Source organism: Microcebus murinus, chromosome 7, assembly GCF_040939455.1.
Source record: "Microcebus murinus isolate Inina chromosome 7, M.murinus_Inina_mat1.0, whole genome shotgun sequence".
Classification (NCBI taxonomy): Eukaryota; Metazoa; Chordata; class Mammalia; order Primates; family Cheirogaleidae; genus Microcebus; species Microcebus murinus.
Window position 1 is genome coordinate 14885104 of NC_134110.1, and position 20420 is coordinate 14905523.

The window sequence follows — 20420 nt, forward strand, 5'->3', positions numbered from 1 at the left end:
TGGAAACTTCACCTGAGAGGCAAGATAACTCATTCAAATTTGCATTGTTTATATACCTGGAAATCAAGACAGGGCATATTATCACCATCAATTCATCCAACTACTAGAAGAACACAAAGCATGAGCCTTACTTTTAATAGCTGATAGATTAGTGGGCAGTAAACAGACAAGGGATAAGAAGGCATTCAGCAAAATTTCATATCTCATACACATCCAAAATTGCTGCAGTACAGGAATCCAGAGGCAAAACCCTAATATTGAACCTTAATAGGTTCAGGGATGACATGTCTTGGGGCATGTGTGAGAACATCTAAGAAACTGCAGTGAGGATTCACTATTTGAAAGCTTTGTTGCAGATCATTCTAATACTTCCAAGAGAGCTGAGGTTATGGAAAAAACAGCTTAGGAACCTAAATGCTTTTATAATTTTTTTTCTCCTGCCTAAATTAAAACAAGTTTAAGAAGTATGTGGAAGTGTGTATATGCATACATATGGAAGAAGTGAGATATTTAGCTCAAGACTCTAGGCTCATCTTCCTTAGGAGAGGACAAAGCCAAAAATTCTTGGTAAGCCTCTTAAGAGAACCTACATCTACAGAGGTGGATTTAAAAGCAAATCTTGATGTGTGTATTTCATCCTTAATTCAGCCATCTGGCCCTCTTACGTAAATGCAGAATGCTGGGTACTAGGGGAAACTGTAGCAGCAAACACCTACTTTTATCTTATCTGACATAACAAAAAATGTTGGTCCCAATGTCAAAAGATAACCTATCTCAAACACTATGGCTGCAAACAGCAACAGCTGTTCCTTTAAGAGAGTGGCAAGATTGCATCAGATAAATGCAGTATTTTTAAGATAATTAATCTCATTGTACTTGAACCCTTTTTAAAACAGCCAGCCCCAGAATTGTTCTGTCAAGGACAAAACAAACATCATTCCCTCTGCCAATGGGAAAATGTTTTAAACAGTATTTACATTTAACAGGGGGATTTCTGACGATTTCAGACTTGCTGCTGAACATAATGTGGAAGTCTTTCTGGGGAAGAACGGAGTCGGTGTGAGCCAGGCAACCTACATGCTAACCTTTCTCCAGCCTTGGCCTGCCAGAGGAACCAGGTCTTTGAACGTCAGCTTTAGCCTGAGTGGTTCCAAGACAAACAGTATCTCTGCAGGCTCCAGGGCAGCTGCTAGTGAGAGCTGAGTTGTGTTTTGTCACCCCAAGTCTGGTCTGAGTCTGGACACCTGAGCACCTGCCTTGCTCGGCCATTACCTGTCCTTGGCTGTGTGACCCACAGGTGGGACTGGGCCCACGCTAAGAGAAATCCCGTCCCAAATAGCAGCCTGCTTAGCTCAGACCCAGAGCCTCAACTCCAACACCAGGAACACCTGGGAAAGGAGGGTCCAAGAAATTCCTTAAATCGGGAAAAAATCAGACATGGGCTGCCATCAGCAAAAATGAGGGCTCCATATATTAGATAAGTTCACTAAAAGAAAATAGTCTTTTTTGGTAGGGGGTGTAGGGGGAGTGTGGGTGTTTGATGTATGGTTTTGGGTTTTTTTTTTTCTTATTTGAGCCTATTTTTGTGAAGGAAATTTATATCTTAGAACCTAAACAATCCCAAAGCTGGAGCCTGTCTCCTTCCCCAGCCAGGCACCTGATGCCCTTCTCAGTGATTCCAGCCCTTCCCCAGGGAGACCATCTTGTCCTGGCTTGCCCAGGACTTTCTCAGTTTTAGCACTGAAAGTCTTATACCCCAGGATGCCCTCAATCCCAGGCAAATGGCCTTGTTTGGGTTAGTTACCCTCCCCTCTCTCCTTTGTGGGGCAACCTTGTTCCCCACACCCAGATGTCTGCTCTAGTCCTTCACAGAGTCCTTGTAACCTGCTTCTGAGTTTCCAGCACCAAATTCCTCCTGATGTCCCTCAATGGCCCCCATGTAGAATATCTTCCCAGAAATGGACAAGGACACAGGAATGAGACCTGAATGCTCAGGCCCCTTTGACCATCGGCATTTGGACTGTGGCCCCACGGAGGCCATCTGGGTGGCTGGTTCAGTCTCCTCCTGCCCCCATCCCAGTGGCCTCTCCTTCGCCATTCTGCCAAGGAGGCCCAGCCTGTCCCGGGCTCAGCCACAGAGTCTCCCAGGGACAAAGGCCTGGCTCTGGATCACAGGTCACACTTGTGCACACCATCTCCTCCCAGGACTTGAGGTCTGTGTATGTAGGTAGGTGGTCAGAAGCCACAGAAGTGCTTTCTCAGGCTGTCTTCTGTTTTTGCTTTCTCTCTCTGACCTACAAAAAAATGAGGAACTGAGAGCTTCTTTCTCTCTCTCAGGCCTACAAAGAACCAAGAACCTGATTTCTCAAGAATTGCTGGGTCCCTTTCTTCCTTTTGCAAATCTTTCAACAGTGGCCTGGGTCCAGTGAGAGCCGGGCCCTTCTCACTGTGTAGTCACGACCCTGGGTAATGCCCAGGACCACATGGTCTGCTCACACATACATGAGCAATAACTGCAAAGTTTGGTGACACAAATATGCTTGAAGGACATCCAGAATTCTTGAAATGTTCCTCAGCCTGTGGCTTAGTCTTCTTATATCTTAACTGGTGAAGAATCTTTATCCTTTAAGATTGGAATTGATGTTTTCAGAATCCCCAAGGTCATTGGGAAACAAGGCTGGAGAGTGAAGCTGAATGCCAGACTGGGTGGCACTGCTGAGGGGAAGCACAGCGCCCAGGGGACGGACACATCTGATGTGTCATGTCCTATTCCTGCTTCCCATTCCCCTTACCTGTGTGTTCCCAGGTACCATCAGCCTGTGGAGGTGAATTGAATCCCATTAGAAATAATATCCCCATATTCCTGACTCTAACTCCAACTTGCTCTTGAAAAAAATCTCAGTGTCTTGCCAAGTCCCTTCCCTACTCCCAAGAATTTCTCAGAAGTCCCCATGAAGAAGTCCATTCTCACTACCCCCTGGCATTGTCTCTGCTGCTCCAAGGTCTTCACAAACCCAGGCAGGGGCTGATTTTTTGTGAAATGGAGAATGACTTCTTTAGTTCTGTATTTTGTTTTTTAGAGCCCCGTCCCCCAAATGGCTTCTTGGGCCCCACCCTATTGCCTTGTTTCTAGAAAAACTGCTGTTTTCACTTTTTCATTTGCAGATTTCCCTCTCCATAAGACTCAGGTGTGCAACCTTGGGACTGGCCTGACAGCAAAAATCAGGTGACCCATAGTCCTCCAAATCTCAACTCCCTTCTGAAGATGAAAGCTCTGCAACTGGGCCAAACTTGTCTTCCCTGGCATCCTCTCACCTTAGGATGAGTCTGCCCAGACCCTAAAGATCCCCAACTGTTTTCCAGGCATCTACATACTTCAGTGAGTCCTGGCTCAGAGTCAAGCCAGGGCCCCCTCCATCTGCACCCTGATGGCCAGAGAAAGTAGGGGCAACCACAAGAGAAGACTGACACCAGCCCTGAGAGTGGCCCCTGCCCCAGAGAGCCAATGGCAGAGGAGCACGCCAGGCTGTCCTTACATTTCTGCCTGAAACACCCAGAGACTACAGGCAGGGGCCAGAGGACAGAGACATATTGCTAAGGAGGAAGAGCATCTTAGGTCTGGGTCACTACTTGATGAGGGCAGGTCCAGGGGAAGTTGTAATGAGGGTCCCTAGGCCACTAAGGAAAAGCACTGGGTCATTTGCCTGGTTGTCAACAGGAAGGAACTGGGCACTCACATGCCTCTGGGCTTTGAACTTCACCTCGCTTCTCATGCCTATTCTGCAGCCACTGGGCTTCCTAGGGAAGCATCGGCCCCTGCTTGGACAGAGCAGCACTAGGAATGTAGCACTTGCAACAAATCTGGCTGATGCAACTTTTCCCTGTCTCCTTTTCACCTATTTGGTTGGGGTTGAGGGGCTCAGGCTCTCAAATGAGCTCTTCCTATAAAAAGCCTCCATGTGTGCTTGGTACAGAGACTGAGAAGCCCAGGGAATTTTTATATTTATTACAGACAGAGGCAAGCATCCATTCTGTGTGTTTCCATTAACACAGACTGGCAATTAATGTGCTTGGTTCAAAAGCCTTCAAACATTTGTACATCCATTTGCACGTTTAAATGGCTCTGTATAACAGTCAAGCAGGTGGTTAACTATATGTATATTAAATTCATAGAGAAACTGGTAATTTTCAATTATAATTGTCAGTTCACAGTTTACATGATAAGAATTTTTTGAATAGACCCATTAGCTGATTTAGCTAGCCAGGGTTTTTATAAATCATGGTTTATTTGCTTATTCTACTTATAAAAGAGAAATTTTCAGTATTCTCACATGAATCAATAAATATTTACTTTGGTCTTTATTCTGCTCAAATGCCAAGTTTGACAATGGATGAAATATCATTGGGTTTTCTTAAACAGCTGTTTGAATGCGGCTGTTTTATTAGTTGTTCTGTTTAGTATTATTACTCAGATAATGGTTTAAAAGTTTTTATTCATTTGCTATTAATTTGTTTTTTTATAAATAAAATCAAAATAGGGCTGACTCGCAGTTCCTTATAATTTTACAATGTATTGTACTTTCCTAGTAATATGTTTTGACAATAGAAACTTCCAAGCCAATGAAAAGCTGTTCCATTTTTCTAAATGGTATCCTCTAAAGCAAAACTCTGAAATATATAGCTCTAACTTGTGCATAATAAAATTTGATGATTTTGTTACTGTGGATAATATTTCTCTTTCCTAGGCAACAGAAATAATTTAAAAGCCTCTCGTTTGGCTTTTACAGCACAAAAGGCAATATGAGACTCCACATCTATGGAGGAGAATACTGAACTGGTGATGAGAAGAGAAATGCCACTCTGAGAAATGCCTTCAACATTTCCAACACTTGTCGTTTACCTTCCCTAGGTCTGTTCCTGGATTTCTTCTTTTAAAAACTGACCAAGCAGGGACTTTTCATCACCTAGGCACAGAGAGAGCACTAATGGAGGATTTTCAAGTAGTTTCCAAAAACTTGGAACCCAAAATGATCTCTTTGTAGTCCACTGTATCTGTAGCTGAGTACTGCAACCATCCTTGCCACCCTTCCTCCTCAGTCTTTTCTGTCTCAGCTATCTGGGGACAAACTCTTTAAATCAGAGGTCCCCAACTTTTTTGGCACCAGGGACCATTTTCGCGGAAGACAATTTTTCCAAGGAATGGGAAGTGGGGGATGGTTTCAGGATGATTCAAGTGCACTGCATTTACTGTGCACTTTATTTCTATGATTATTACATTGTAACATATAATGCAATAATTATACAACTCACCATAGATGGGGGACCTCTGCTTTAAATGAGGTAAGAAATAGGAGCAGTTTCCTTTAGTCCTTCAAACTGTTTTCTGTGGATCCAACCAGGTATTTCTCCACTAAAGCAAAGGTCTAAGTGACAGAACATGGCCAGCCTCAGCTTCCATGACTGACACCTTCAAGATGCTCACTCAGAGGAAAGACTTGGAGAAAAATCTCTCTGGGTTACTCAGCTAAGGATGAACAGATAAAGAAAGAGAACAGAAAGAAGCATTTCATCTCAGATGTGTTTTAATTAATTGATTGATTTTTCTGAGACAGAGTCTCACTCTGTTGCCCTGAGTAGAGTACCATGGCGTCAGCAACCTAGCCCCCAGCAACCTCAAACTCCTGGGCTCAAGTGATCCTTCTGCCTCAGCCTCCAGAGTAGCTGAGACTACAGGTACATGCCACCACACCCAGCTAATTTTCTCTATTTTCGGTAGAGACAGGGTCTCGCCCTTGCTCAGGCTGATCTCAAACTCCTGAACTCAAGCAGTCCTCCCACCTTGGCCTCCCAGAGTGCTAGGATTATAGGCATAAGCCACTGCGCCTGGCCTCAGATTTTTGAGAAATGTTGCAAATCATTTCATACCCCATAATGAGCTACGCAGTATTTTAAAGAAACATAAACCTGTTATTATTGTCATTTAAAAGTAATCCTATGATGGTCCTCTCCTGTTCACCCCTCAATAAAACCTCCATTGTGAGTGATGTAAAGCTCTTACTCTGACTTGAGGGTGATTGCCTGCTCTACTTGCAAAGGCGTAAGTGATCACAAGGGGCTCCCTCTTCATTTGAGTCTATTGATGTTATCAGATGAGACACTGCAGGAAAAAGTGCAGTGCTATTCTCAAAACACATGTTTACAGACAACTGAAGAACATTTCCTGGAAATAAAGATAAGAAATGTGTCCTTCAACAGAGAAAAACAGATCAAGTTGGAGAATTATCTAAGAGGCAACTCCAAACAGAATGAGAGATTTGTCTATAATTCCTGGCTACCCAAGCTAAACAACCTCAGGGATGTCACTCAGCTCGTCTGAGCCTCAGTCTTCTTGTCTGAAGAATGGGAGTAATAATATAATCTCAATGGTTGTTTAGAGAACTAATGGAATAACGTCCATTAATCCTAGATCCCCTATAATGAGTACTCAATAAATGTTAGATGAATTTGGAAAAGTTACATCATTCGGTTACTTCAACAATACGATGAGTTAAATTTCATGTCAGGGAGTATTAACATCTAGACCTCTCCTCTGGCCATTCCTGATCTGCCCCACCACTCAGCTCCCGTAACTCATCCTCTCTTCTTCCCACACAGTGGTTCTGAGGGGTTCTATGTGGCCACTACATGGGACCCTGGTGGAAGACATCTACTAAGAAGTCTGCCAGCAACCAGCCAAAGCAGTACTGCTTAGGAGAGAAGGTGAGGGAGGAAAACTTGGGAAGAGCTCTTTTTTTTTTTTTTAAATATTTCTATAAAAGTCTCCAGCACTCACCATCAAAGGTCAATGCACTGCCAGCAGGTGATACACTACTGGTGCTGGGTAGAAAAAAAGAAAAAATAGCACAATGGTCACCTTATAGGAGAAAGTTATTACAGGCAAAATTAGAGCTTTTTTAAATAACATTTTTAATAATGTAACTGCATTTTCAGGTTTGGATATCACCTTAAATATGATTCCATATAGGTCAACAAAAGCCCTACCTCATGCCTTTTGAGCTTATTGCTAGAATGTTCTGGAAATAAGCATCCAGTCAATCCTTTGTACCTGCTAATCATATGTATTACATTTACAAAAATTTTTTAAAGCTATGAAGTATTTCTAATTGAGAAAATAGGAATAAAATAAAAACACATATTCACCACCCAGTGTTTTCACCACCGAGTTTTTGCTTAATCTGCTTTACATGTTTCTAAATATGGATATAAAACTTTTCAGATAAAGCCAAAGATCTGGTTGCAGCTGTCTTGAACCCTTCCTCTCTCATTCCTTCCCAGGGGAGACCATGGTACCAACATCATGTGACCCCACCTTGTCCATGTTTTTACAATCTTAGTGTGTCACCCTCTCCAGAAACAATATAGGGCATGATCATGTGCACATGTATGTGTGTGTTGATGCCATACATATATACTTCTAAAAGTAGCCTTTATCATTTTCTGCTATGTTTTCCAGATTTGTCTGTGTTGACAAAGGTAGACAAGATTCATCTTTCTCACTACATTTTTGGATTTCATTGTAGGAATCTATCATGATCAATTTGAAACATTTTTGAGACTCCTATTTTCTTTCATTCTCACCAATACTTCGTACATACAGAGTTTTCAATTTTAAGAAATGTTCCCTTATTAGTTTAGTTTGTATTTCCATAATTGCTAGTAAGGTTGAACAACGTTTCATATGTTTACTGGCCATGTAAGTTTTATCTTTTGTGAAATCTTTTGTTTCTACTCTTTGCTCATTTTTATAAATAGTTCTTTTTTCTTACTGATGCATAGTATTCTTTATGTATTCTGTATCCTAATCTTCTTGTCAGTTGTGTGTGCTCAAATATCTTATTGAAAGAACATTTTCAATTTTTTAAAAATTTCAGATAGATACATCAGCTAACATGTTCCTTTAAGGCCCTGAAACAGAAATTTCTATTACTAGCATACTCGTTTATTAATTTATTTTTTATTTCAGCACATTACAGGGGTACAAATGTTTAGGTTACATATATTGCCTTTGCTCCACCCAAGTTAGAGCTTCAAAAGTGTCACACTCATTTATTAATACATTATGTAGTCACTCACTAATTCATTTCACAAATATTTTCGAGTACTATATACCATGGGCAATCAACTGTGCCCAGCTTTGGGACAAAATAAAGATACATAAGATGCCTACTTTCCAACAGGGGCTACAATAACAGCACAGATACTAAAATACGTGGTAGAATGTAAAACCATGTGGTAGAATGTAATACAGGCCATATCAGAGAGTCCAGCTGAGACAGCACGTGCTTTTGGACATTTCATGATACACATGGCATGAGAACCTGACTTAGAAAGTTGAATAGAAATTGGACAGTACGAATAGGGTTCATGATATTTAGCTGGAGGAGATTTCATGAACAATTATCAATCCAGTTTTTGGAGCAAGTGATTTACATAATGTATCTCCTTTTAGCCTAAAGACAATTCTGGCAAGTGGATTTCATGGTCTTTTCATGTATCAGAGGGCTAGGGAAACTTGGCAAAGTTCTCAAAATTACTTAGTGCTGGAATTTCAGGTAAAATCCAGGTTTGGTTGATTTCACAGCTTTGCTCTTAACACGTGACTATGCCGCCTCCCAAGGGCTCAAGGGTTTCAATGAGAGGGACACCTAGGCCATGGCAACAGGCTGGTCAGGAGAGACCACGTGCCCCTGGCTGCCTGGCCACACCGGAAGCTACAACTGCAGAGAAAGAGTGGCTGAGATGGCAGGAGACCCAAGGCCACCTCGAAGAGTGCAGACTTCACGTGGGGGCCTGCAGGGAGCTGCTCATTAGACCTCCAGAGAACAAAGGCAAGGTGACTCTTTGCCAGAGCAGCCATGATTGAGTGACAGAAAGTGTTAACAGCATGACCTGGGGAGGGGGTGCAAGCCAAAACAGTAGAACAACTGTTTTATTTTCTGCTTGAGAAGATGAAAGTTTTAGAAAGCACAAAGCCTGGACACACAATTGCAATTGCACAGATGAGAGAGCCAGTAGAACTCTGTAACTTCTCCACAAATATTTGTTGAATGAGTACATAAAGGAAGGGCTGAAAGAATAAAAATACGTACATAGCATGAGTGAGTGTCTCAGGCAAGGCCACTTCACCCAAGGGAAAAGCAGAGAAGGCCATTATTGTTTTCTTTTAAAACTTGGGCTGTCATGAGTGTTTACCTTTCCAGCCTTGAGAAAGAAAGGAGTTTTAAAAGAAATGTGTCTGCATTGTGGAATGGGGTTAAAGGGCCGTAACTTTCACTTTCTATTCTTACACATTTGAGCCTCTTCCCATATATCCCCGGTGCACTGAACAGAGCCGTCCTTCACCTCCAGCGGGGCTTTCCCACACTGACATAAAGGTGACCTAACAGATGATTGAAACTGGTTTACTCATGTGGTGGAGGAGGAAACCAGGGCCTAGAAATTAAGAAATTTGCCCAAAGTCACTGCGCACATTCCTCTTATCTGGCCATTTCCTACTGCTCATGTTAGAGTTTACCTTTAGTTCTTTAGACTTGAGATACACTGAATGTACATATATTGAGAAACAAGAAGCAAACATGCATTAGTGACTCATAGATCTTAGGCACTGACACTTCCTAAAAGAAATTCAAAAGTGAATTCTGTTGAATTCTTCTTCAACAGAAGAATTCAACAGAAGTGGTAGTTGTGTAACACAGGGCAGAGAATTGGACTGATTAAGTCGAGGAGTCATTTAATAATCCTTGCTGTCTATTCAGCCCTTGGGAGGTAATAACACCCCTCCAGTGCATTGTCTCAACTGGCCCTCCCAGGGTGACCTGCCTACAGACATCCCACCCCTTTACAAATAAAGCTCATGAAGCCCCCAGATAGTGAATGGCCCCCAGATAGTGAATGGCCCCCAGATAGTGGATGGCCCCCAGATAGTGAATGGCCCCCAGTTAGTAGATGTCCCACAAACAGTGGTTGTCCCACATATAGTGAATGCTTAAAGATAGTGAATGTTCTACAGATAGAGGATATCCCACAAATAGTGAATAACCCATATACGGTGGATGTCCCAAGGATAATGAATCCCCCCACAGATAGTGGGTGTTCCAAAGATAGTTAATGCCCCACAGGTAGTGAATAGCCCATAGACAGTGAATATCCCACAGATAGCAAATGTGGAGCCAAAGTTTACACCCTATTCTTGTGCTTCCAATTAATGTCTTTCCAACACTTTACAGGTAGAAGTACTCAGATATATAGAGAGGAGGAAGAAACATGCCTCAGTTACCATCCCTGAACACAATGTTCATTCATTTATTTATTCATTCAGTTTGTTTTATTCAGAGCTTTGCTGTGTGCTGGCCATTGTACCAAGCTGGTGGCAGAGCCTACCCTTATGAAGCTTAATTATTTTGCTGTGTTCCAGTCTTTTTACATAAACAAGGCATGAGACCTTTGATCACCGATTTTTTCCCCTTTATATCTTCCATGGTGACTAAATTGCCACCCTTGAAATTGTCATTCTTACTATCTCAAGAGCACCAAAATGTATTTCATAAGACCGGGTTAGTGTCTGGGGTGTGTCAGCATCCAGGGCCTTTTCTCAACTCTCTATGCACAGAGTTTCTTATCACTCCACTGGGGCCACTACGTGCCAGTCACATCGTCCATCCAGCTGACTGGTTGGCAGTACCGAGAGTCTGTTATGAAAAAATGCAAGCATGTGTGAAGAAGTAAAACATGATACTTTTAACAACTGTTATCACCCCAACAGGAATTCTAGCTGTTTCTCCAACTTGTCTGATCATAAGAGTCCCTGGGATACATGTTAGAAGTAGAGATTCTTGGACATCACTTGAATCTTCTGAATCACACCTGGTAAGGGAGCGAGTCTCTGGCAAGTCCAAAAACTTTGGGAAACTGTTTTAGACCACTGCTGCCGTTGTAGAAATCAGGAAGAACTCTAGACGTTGAACTCAGGATTCTCAGCTTTGAGGAATACTTGGAAGCAGGAAACACCAAAAGGTGTTCAAGATGTATAGGTCAGGAGGGCGATAGGCCTGGATGCATCATCAAGGCAAACTAGGGTGGGAGATGGGTGTGGGGGGCTGGGAATGGGGCAGGGAGCAGGAAGGACAAAAAAGAGCTAAGATGAGGATTTGGGGAGCAGGGAGGTTGGTGGAGAGGTCAACAGCTCTGCGGATAAGCAGTTCACTTGGCCCCCAGCCAGCTTTGCATACTATAGGTATTTACCAGTGTAATTCAAAGTCAGATAGGTAGGCCAAGCCCATCTGACCTTGAGCTGCTCTTAAACAGAAGGACTCGCTTAATGCCCACAGCTGGCACTGCTGGGAACTGAGTCAGCCACTCATATACATGGAAGGCCATTTGGGCTTGTCATGAAACCTAAACTCTGCAATAACAGGGAGGAAAACTGGTCGGAAGCTGTTTACAAACACTTTGTCAGTGTTTCTTGCACTGCTGGAAATATGAAAAAATCTTCATTGTCTCAGTCCTGAAGTAGACTTTTAGGTTAAAGGAACACTCAATGCTTTGTTTCGGTATTATCCAAGAGCCACAGCTGAGTTAAGAATTCCTAAGCTTTACAACCTTAAGAAATCTGTAAAAATGGAGTATGTCTCATTTTAGGAACAAAAGCAGCAGATAATTTCAATTAAGCATTTTTTTAAAATCTGAGTCAGAGACTCACCCTGTCACCCAGGGTGTCATCATATCATCATAGCTCACTGCAACCTCAAAATCCTGGGCTCAAGCAGTCCTCTCTGCCTCAACCACCTGAGTAGCTAGAACTACAGGTGTGTGCCACCAGGCCTGGCTAATTTTTCTATTTTTTTGTAGAGACAGGGTGTCTTGTTCAGGCTGGTCTGGAACTCCTAACCTCAAGCAGTCCTCCCACCTTGGCCTCCCAGAGTGCTAGGATTACAAGCATAAGCCACCAGGCCAACTTTTTAAAAAATTCAAGTGCATGCCTGCAAGTTTGCAGAATAAGGTCTTGGGATTGACAGGAAGGGGGAAATCTGTTCATGGGGCCCCAAAATACTCCCAATATATTCATCATCTGAAAATTACTTTCACACAAAGCATCTCACTTAATCCTTGGGATGTCACAATGAGGTTAAAACAATTATGCCCAATTTACAAGAAAAGAAACTGAGGTTCAGAGTGCTTATGTAACTAGAGTAGGAGACAAGGTGATATAAACTCAAAGAAAGAGATATACCATGCGACATAACTGGCAGGATTTCCTAGAAATGCTAATGAGAATGTTCTGATAACTGCTATCTCCCAACTAGATCATGAAAGGAGGCAACTCCCCTCTGCATCTTTGCCTCCCTAGCACCTAACACTGAGTTCAGAAAATGTTTCATGAATGAATGAATGATTGTATTGGTTGTATCCCTGGCCAATCTTCAAAAGCTATTGTACCCTTTATTGTAAGGGTTTTGGTTGATCCTCAAGAGTTTCTTCTCAGGGCTTCACTCCCACCAAATCATTTGCTGTCAGACTAGTATCCAAGGAACCTCTTCCCTCTTTCCCACAAGCAACCCAGTTAGGCAATATCTAATCTCTCAAAACATCTCACGTTGCATCACAGAGATATGTCCTCCCTTGAGACATCAACAGATAACTAAGGTAGGCCACCAGAGTGTTCTAAAACTATGACAGGTGGAAAATTAGGTGAGTCACTGGGCTATGAGGTGATGTCTAAGCTCCTCTGTCAGGTCACCAGGGCCCAGGTGGGTGGTAGTTATGTATAACCGAGAATCAGCTGCAAGATAACATCTCGGCTTGCCTGCAAGAAATCCCTTCCTGTGGGATGGGTCCATGACTGCTTCTGCATGTGAAACCCGGAGAAGGAGGGACATATGGCCTCAGTCCCTCCCTCCAGGTGCACACAGGGACCATTCATGAAGGCAGCAAGGTGCTCCTGAAAGAGCCTCCTTCAGGAGGGACTCCGGAGCTGGAGCCCCATCCCCGGGCTTAGTTCTGCCAATTTTCAGCTTTGTCACTTTTGGCAAGTGGTAGCACTTTTCGGAGCCTCAGTTTCCCCATGTGCTAGAAAAGCTGGGGAGGGATTATAATGCTATTGTCATCATTGAATTGTTGTGAAATTTAAAGGAAAGATCCCATATGGAAAGACTTACGACCCAGTGCCTGAAACATTATATGCTTTTGACAAATGCCAGTTATTATTATGGTACTTTTCGTACTTAAAACCATTTCTTTAAATGAAATGGATTGTTGGGTAAAGACAAATTGTCTGCTAGTTGTCTCCTAGACTTTAATAGTGTGTGCAAAATATTTTTGTTCTTCACAGGCTCATAAAATCTGAGCTCTAGGAGTGAACCCTCAGAGGACACCCCTCCCTTTAGACAAAAGGAAGCAGAGACTCAGGGAGGTGTCACTGTCCAGGATCACATCGGTGACTCAGCGGGATGAGAAGTCAGGTCTCCTCATGCCTCAGCCGCCTCAGTCTACTGCACCCTTTTCTCTTCTCATAGTTCATGCTGTCTCTTTAGTGTCCAAATAAATACCTTTTGGGAACCTAAAATCTTTATTGCTGGCAATGACAGTTATCAAAGAATAATTTAGATGGCTCTTTGATCCTTGCATTTTACCAATATTCTTACTCTTAAAAATCTAAGAAGCAAACTGTTTAAAACTTTTAGTGTAGATTTCTAGTAGGAAAATTGTAAGAAATTATTAAATGGGGACATTTTCAGTAATGTTTGGGGGGCTACCAAAACAATCTAGAGAATGGCTCCATGTCTTAACTTTCCATTGAGAGATCTTGTTCAGGGCAATTTTAATCCAATATTTCAAACCAAAGAGTTTCATGACTTGATGGCATTAGGGGAGGGGACTCCTCGGAAGAGATCCTTCACTGAGACAGAGGTGAGCGTTAGAACATTCTGGTGCCGTGCTCCCCTTTCTCAGACTGCAGGGTGACCGGAAGTACAGCCGTCCTGCAAAGAGGAGACTCAGCTATAGACCCTGGGACTTGCAGGTCCTCTGTCCTTGCATGGACATAGTGTCTCCGTGGGGACAGGAGCTATGCTTGACTTCTTACTATTGTATTTCCATAGCCAGAAGCGGTGTTGTCAGGTAGTGGGTGGTCAAAAACACTTGCTGCTTCTGCTGCTGTTACTTAGAGGCAAGTTTTAGAACAGAAGACATTTCTTAAACTTTTGGTCTCATCATAGAGTTCAGCGGGTCAACAAAAACAATGGCAGCAATAGCAACACAAACAGAAAACCCTTGGGCCACCAAGACTGTGCGCTGTCCTCTATTCTCCAGGCTGCTGAGTTTGTTTTTCTGCCTTCGCAGCTCTCTGTAGCGTAATTGCCTGGACGTGCCACTCCAGCCCGTTTCTGGGTGTCACACTATCTTCTAGGAATTCACACAATAAACAAGTTTTGGAAGGACGCCAGCTTGTTCTCGGACTTCCTTTCCTCTCAGAATTCGGGTCAGTTTCTGTCTCCAGATCCTCCTATCACTGGTTACTGGATTTGGGCTTTGGTTTTCCCCACGGGACACAACATTGTACAAACATTGTAATTGGGTCACCCTCTGATTTAAATCACTCCTGCGTCATTGTGGGAGGTGATCAGCTTGCCTTTCACCACGGACGGGATTGGTGTGGAGTCAGGAAACCTGAGCAAACTCCCCACAGGGGAGGGGTTAAGTCTTCAAAAAGGAAAACGAAGAAGCAGAACTCAATGTGTGCACAGTGTTTACGTGAGATTTGGATTCTATTAATAATATTTTTAAAAATGTGTCTGTTGATGCCACAGTGATTTTGTCTTTATGTTCATGGAGAAGGTTGATCCTGTGGTCAAGATGGTTGGGAGAAGCCTCTCAGGTTCAGTCCCCAGGTAGGGTGGGAGATACGATGTGGAAGAAATAAATGGGGGTCTCTAGATGCTTAAAGGGTGACCTTGTCTTCAAGCTTCCCGACAACAGTGTCCTGGTTTTATCACCTCCCGTCTCACTGCCGAGCCCCCACTCTTCCTAGCTGGAGGTTGAGTGTGTTGGAATGAAGTTATTCTCATGCCTCTGGAGCCCAGTTCCTCATTCAAAAATATTTACTGAGTGCCTTGTGTGTACCAGCTACTGCTCTAATTGCTGTAGGGACCAAAACAACCGTGGAGCACACAGCCTCTGGGGGAAACAGACAATAAATAAATGAACAAATGAATAAGGTCATCGCAAGCGGTGGCTGATACTATGAAGAAAATACACAGGGGGAAGGACCAGGGAGGGCTTTTGTGAAAGGACGGCAGGTGAGCTGAAATGGGATGATGACGGCCACCAGAGGGCCAGCAGGGACAGTATTCCTGGCAAGTAGAGCAGGTGCAAAGTTTTGAGACGGGAAAGAGCTTGGCAGAGCGCAGCAGGCAAAAGGAAATGAGGAGGAAGGGAACCCGCAGAGAGGCACGAAGCCCATCCATCACGCGCCAGGCCCTGTGCAGGAGGAGGGCCCTGTGGTCCTCTAGCTCAGGCCAGCTCCTAGCATTAGTCTGTAGGACGATCTCTGGCACGTCATACACCATGACTAGCGGGTAAGGTCTTAATGAGAGAAAAAGAACAAAAGAAAATCAAATCTAGGAATTTCTCGGTGCTGTTTTGTTGTCTGCGGCAGTCAAAAATTATTTGAAGCCCCAAATTGTAACAATCCTGCTTAAATCTGATGGATCTTAAAATCCTGGTGAGTCCCTACGTATAGACGTCTCACTAAAGTTAGTAGAATGCAAAGATGAATCTGGAATAAAAGAACTTTCTTAAGGCTTCTCTAAAGCAGCAAGATGGTGTCATAGGAGAACATGGGCTTGGCCATGTTCTTCCCCTTGATTGCTGTGTGACCTTGAATAAATTACTTAACATCTCTGAGCTTGTTTCCTCTCTGTAAAATCCTCGCATGGTGATTATGGGGCTTCCATGAGATAATAGTGGAGGCTGGGCTAACATTAGCTTCAGCTCCTCCTTCCTTTCTCCTTCTCCTGCCAGGTAGACAACAGGTGAGTGAACCTCAAAGAGAAGACAGATGTTAACAAAGAGAGGAAGAGGTGGAAATGATGGCAGGGATTCTGTCCATACCCAGAGCTGTACCCAGAATATAGCATTTGTTCAGTAAATATGCTTTGGGTGGATGAGCTTATAAGGGTCTGAGACCCTCTAATGAAGGGCTGGCTGCAGCACATGAAGCCTCCCAGATGGTTTTGTCCATGTGAGTTCATTCTCATTCAGTCTGGTTTGTAGCTGGTGGTTCTTCCTCTGGTTTAAGATGTAGCCAGCGAGTGATGGAAGGGAGTGGGGGAAGCAGAAAAGGTGCAAATCTTTGCCCTGTGGGAGACCTAAGCCCCAGAGGTTATTCACAAGGCCAGAGAATCCTTTGCTACTTGGCTTTGGTGGACCTCTTACTTTTCAAACAATGAAACAACTTTTATCATTTATACAGAAGTTCAGAAAATACAAAAAAAAAAAAAAGGAAAAAAATCAGCAACTCCATACTCAGACAAAATTGCCATTTTCATATTTTGTTTGCTTAAACATCCCTGAGATCCCCACGTGATCTCAGTCACATAACCTGCCCCTATCCGTCACCATGCTCGAGGCTGGAAGGGCCTTCATCGACATAACTTGTATGGCAGTGCAGTAGTCCAGGCTATGAATGCACAGTGATGAATTTACCCAGCACCCTCCTATTGGACATTCAGACTGTATCTGGTTTTCCTATCATAGACTCTTTGCTTTTTTTTTTTAACCCCATGTTACAAGCCTGGGAAAAGGTATGGGACAGAGCCGCTGGGTGTGTTATGGTTATGTGTGATCATGTAACAAAAGGCCCCAGGAGGTGCTCCACCAGCCCCCACCACATGGCAGGCCCCTCTTGGTCCAGGTCATTACCCCTGAGAGCTGCCTACGTGGGGGACCTTCTTGGAGACCACGCCTAGGACTATGGTTCTGAGTAGCGCTGGATTCCCAGACTCGCAACGCAATGAAGGGAGAGCAGGTGGGAAAAGGGAGTCCAGAGTGAGGCTGCCAGCTCGGAGTCTGCAATGTGTCCCTGAGTGTCCCGACTGAGGTCTCCTTTCTCCAAGGCTGGAGTCGGCAGATGATCCGCCTCTCCTCTGCCCTCCAGCTGGACAACGGGGACCTGCAGTGCTGGCTGCTTCTCTCTTACTTGAAATCTGAATGCATTCAAGCCTGGTCCTATATATAAACTTGGAGTTTCACAAGCGCTAAAAGTAAAAATATCTGTCTATGGAATGGCTGCTGTCAAGGTTGGGCAAATAGTAAACTCTCTCCCGCCCCCAGCTCTGTCTGGCCCTCTCTCCACTCCAGAAGAAGAAAGGAAGAGTGTAAGCTCCTTCACCCCCTCTCAGCTCCAGACGTAGACGACACTGGGGACACGTGTCCATGGCTTTGTATCTATGGCTTGGGGGCTGGGACTGCTATGCTGCTCTTTACTTCCCTAGTGCTTAGCCTATTTCTGCGCTCAGAGCAGGTTCTCAAAAAAATGTTTGTTGTTCTCTATTTGCAAAGGGGAAAAAGAATTAAAGCTGATTTTTAGAAAAAGAATACTGAGTGCTACAACCTTCGGAGGTTACAAAATTGCTGCGGGCCCACTGATTGACATTGCTCGCAAACAGTTTTCCAAAGAATCTCTTGGAATTATCTTCAGAGGCAGATTCTGGACTGCAGGTGAAAACAAATGCGATGACTCTCTCAGCAGAACCTCCTTTTTTGACTATTGAGGGATAACTCGGTTGAAGCCTCGTGATTCACCCCGTTTGGCTCTGCTCAATGACTGGTGGTTTCTAAAAGCTAAAGTTTAAGAATTTGCTGGCACGTAAGCTATTCTGCAGCAGGGCTTTCCGGGAATTCCCAAAGTGCTCCGAGCGCTGGCAGCAGGGCTGGATTAATGGGAAATTTCCCATCCAATCTGCTGGGAAGGAGTCCAAGTCCATATGCCTGGAACAGTTTGGGAGGCTTGGTGATCACATCCGTCCCATAGCACACACAATTTGCATGCATGCAACTTAAAAACCAATTTCTACCATTCCCAAAATAATCCGCCACCGATTCCTACCTAGCCTGTTCACTGTATGACGTATAATAGAATTTAATGGGCAACTGCTCTGTCTTTGTTGAGCTGAATAAGACAACATAATTACACTCAGCCCAGGGCCACACTGGGAAAGCTAGAGACACAGATTTATTGCTCTTAATGAAACCCCGAGAGAGGTGTCTGGAAAATTCTTTTAGGAAAGAGTGACTTTGACAGTAAGCAGCTTCTTGGTATTTTTATGGCAGACAATGTGTGTGATGTAGTGTGGTGTGTGGTGTGTGTTGTGTGTAATGTACATGATGTGTGTGTGTGATGTGGTGTATGGTGTGAGTATGGCGCGTGGTATGTGTGTGGTGTGTGTGTGTGTGTGTGTGTGTGTGTGGCGAGCATGCCATGTGTCTATGCACATGTGTGCAATCATAACCATCATGCCTGATGGTTAGGGGCACAGGCACGGTTTCCTTGCTACTGCCCAGGGCGGGCGTCCTTTGGGCTGGCAAGGCGGTTGCGGCTCACACCCCGAAGCTGTCCACGGACCTGCCTACTGCGGTGTGCACACGGGTTACTCTGGGCAACTCCCTGGGCGCCACACCAGCCCTCACTGCCCATCTGCTGGGAAGCAGAAGACAGAAGAGAAGGAGGAGGTGGGGAAGAACAGAGGGACAAAGGGGCCCTATTGCCCTTCCTCACTCAGGCACAGTCTGTGGAAGACTGTGGCCACAGCCCACACTAGAAGGCTGTTTACCATGGCCACTGGGGCTTCTGAAAGGCTCTGTGTGTCCTGAGCCAGATTACACCCAGAGCCCTGGACAGCCAGAAGGCACAGGGGACCACAGAGCATGTGAACGGAGCAAAAGGAAACCATCTATCAGTGACCAGAGGGTCAGAGGAAACAAGGCTCCCGTATCTTGCTCCTGTTCTCATGCAGCCAGAAGGGCAGTGCCCTACCCTGCACTCAGGACTGGCTCTGGTTCCAGGGAAGCTACCAATCTTCTCAAACTCACCTCCAGACCCTGCCCCACTTGACCTCATGGTCAGGGCAAGGGCTGTGCAAGCCCAAGGAATAGACTTGTTGACAGGGATCTGATCAGTGTGTTGCCATGGGAATCAGGAACCAGATGAGCTCAGCAAACATTCCGTGAGTCTTTCCTAAGTGTCAGGCACAGAATTAAGTGCTAGGTACTCAGGAATAAATAAGACAGGGTCTCTGCCCAAGAGGAGTCCACAGTTTCATCCAGAAGATGGATGCATAATCTTGAGATTAGTGCTAATGTAGAACGGTGCCCCAGTGCTTGGCAATAAACCCAGGAATTTATCCCCAGGAGATAAATTGAACCCTGGAGAGTGCCAAGTCTGAATTCATACCTGAAAGATGAGTAAGAACTGGCCTGGCAGTGGCAGGTGAGAGGCAGTCCCCAGGAAAAGGCAGGGCTGGAAACAAACACCTGGGAACCCAGAGCTGCAGGCGTGGGTAGGACCACAGTGGACATGGCCTCACAGGAGCACAGCACTGAGTGGACAAATAAAGGGCAGTGGTGTCCACAGACAGGTCAGCACAGACAGAGGTGTGGCAGATATGCCATTTAGGATACCAGTGCGACTGCGTGTGGCAGGTAGGAAGACCAGCCAGAGCATATGGGAACATTCTAAGTGACAAAGTCACAAATCTGCTCAGGTTCACCTGGATACAATGGGGCTTTAGACTGTAAGAACTGATGTATCAGTTTGGATGTTTCTAGAACAAGGGATCAGGTGAGGGACTGTCCCCAATGCCCGGGGGGAGAAACTCCCCGAGGGGCATGACGCATGACACTCAGTAGCCTGCAATTGTACAGAATCCAGACACCTCCATTACTCACCCGCAAAGGCTCGTTCAACTTGCGCGTGGGAGAGAATGGTCTGCTCACGGGCACAGACCTCGTCCACATTCAGCACAGGCGGAAAGGAACGTTTATTTTGAACCCAAAGTAAAGGCTGACCTCGGGAGAGGATGAGTCGGGTTTTACAGGCTTGGCAGTATCGCCACAAAGTGAGAGGAGTCAAAGGACTCCTCCGTTGGTGGCTCTCAGGTGCCTGGAGCATCCTTCTGAAAAAGGTAAACTAGAAGGTTTCTCTTCTCTTCCTCCACGTGTCCACCCTTCTCTCATTTTTAGATGCCTGAGTGTTGGTCCCGATGCTTAAAGAGTGGTATGCATCATCAGCCAGTGCGGTGGCCTTACTCTGAGCCCTTGTTTTCAACTGGCTGTTCTTTGTGCTCCTCAAACTACTCTAGAATCCC